Raw genomic sequence first — 2117 nt, 5'->3', positions numbered from 1 at the left:
TCTCTCTTTCTGTCTCTCACACACACAGATAAACCTGTGAAAAAGCATTTTGAGGCTTTTCAGTGTAGATCAAACAAAGGGTACACTATGCTCACCTATACTCGGAGGCAGTAAAATGAGTAGGATGTCCAAATGGGTAAAACAATAATGGTTCTGGTGTCTAGGAGAGAGTGACCTTCCGTTACATGGAAGGTTCAACTGTTCACTCCAAGTGGCAACAGACAGGATTTCTTTAGGTACTTAATTGACTAATAGTTACTGGATATAATGAATAGACTTGAATATGATGAGTGCAGTCATTCTGTGCTGTAATATGACACTTTTTATTTTATTTTATTTTGAGGCGGAGTCTTGCTCTATTGCCCAGGCTGGAGTGCAGTGTGGCACGATCTGGGCTCACTGCAACCTCTGTCTCCCAGGTTCAAGCGATTCTCCTGCCTCAGCCTCCCAAGTAGCTGGATTACAGGCGCGTGCCACCACACCCGGCTAATTTTTGTATTTTTAGTAGAGACGGGATTTCACCATGTTGGCCAGGCAGATCTTGAACTCCTGACATTGTGATCTGCCCACCTTGGCCTCCCAAAGTGCTGGGATTACAGACGTGAGCCACCGTGCCTGGCCAATAAGGCACTTTATTAAGGAGAAATTGATTTGTGACATTATCTCACTTCCCCTTGTGTAGCAGTTTTACCATTTTCTTGACAGCAAAACAGAAAAATAACAGGATATATGTCTTGCTTACATATGGCATTGACCTCTGTGTAGGTTCTAGTTTTTAAGTTGATATCCTTACATTTGACAAAGCGTTTGTGTCATGAGGTTTGATGGTTATGAAGATGATATTATTTGTTTCATTATTACAATCAAGAGGGTACGTGTTGGTACAAGGGAGACTGGGTACAAAACATCAAAAAGGGCTGGGGAATAAGATGGTAGGTATGACTATGGCCGCGCTTGGGGTATGGGCAAAGAAGTGTTTGTGGGCCCAAATAATGTTCACTTTGGATATTTAAAAGTAAGGTTGCGCAGAACATTTTCTCTCTAAGCAGAGTGGATTTTTTTTTTTTTTTTGAGACGCAGTCTCGCTCTGTCATCCAGGCTGGAGTGCAGTGGTGCCATCTCGGCTCACTGCAACCTCCACCTTCTGGGTTTAAGCAATTCTCCTGCCATGATCGCACCACCGCACTCCAGCCTGAGTGACACAGTGAGATCCCATCTCAAAAACTGGCCAAGTATTAGCTAATCATGATACAATAGGGAATTATTAAAAGATTTTTAAAACCTGGCTCTTACCCACTTTGTCACCTTATTAAATAGTCAGAAGGTTTAATAAAGTGACTCATTCTGCTCCCTTAGGACCTCATGCCTACCTATCTATCTATCGATCTATGGATCTGCCTACCTACCTATCTATTTATTTGACAGTCTCACTCTGTTGCCCAGGCTCGAATGCAGTGGCATGATCTTGGCTCATTGCAACCTCCACCTTCTGAGTTCAAGCGATTCTCCTGCCTCAGCCTCCCGAGTAGCTGGGATTACAGGTGCCCACCACCATGCCCGGCTAATTTTTGTTTTTTGTTTTTGTTTTCGAGATGGAGTTTCGCTCTTGTTGCCCAGGCTGGGGTGCAATGGTGCAATCTCAGCTCACCGCAACCTCTACCTCCTGGGTTCAAGCAATTCTCCTGCCTTAGCCTCTCAAGTAGCTGGGATTACAGGCATGCGCCACCACGCCTGGCTAATTTTGTATTTTTAGTAGAGAGGGGGTTTCTCCTTATTAGTCAGGTTGGTCTCGAACTCCTCACCTCAGGTGATCCTCCAGCCTCGGCCTCCCAAAGTGCTGGGATTCCAGGCGTGAGCCACCGCGCCCAGCCTGAATTTAAATACAGAGAAGATTGTATAGGTACAAGGGGTAGATTTCTTCAAAGGAGCTCAAGGGGAGTGTTTAAAAGAATGTCTTAAAGGTAAATGTTGTGTAGGAGGTAACTGATTGTTTTTCTTCGGTTTCTTTCATCCTAGTTATAAATCTGGAAATATATACGAAGGCCAGTGGGAAGACAACATGCGCCACGGGGAGGGGAGGATGAGGTGGCTGACCGCCAACGAAGAGTACACCGGGC

Source organism: Mandrillus leucophaeus, unplaced genomic scaffold, assembly GCF_000951045.1.
Source record: "Mandrillus leucophaeus isolate KB7577 unplaced genomic scaffold, Mleu.le_1.0 Scaffold29, whole genome shotgun sequence".
NCBI classification, from domain to species: Eukaryota; Metazoa; Chordata; class Mammalia; order Primates; family Cercopithecidae; genus Mandrillus; species Mandrillus leucophaeus.
The sequence above is the reverse complement of the archived record's forward strand: the minus strand, read 5'-3'. Positions refer to the sequence as shown.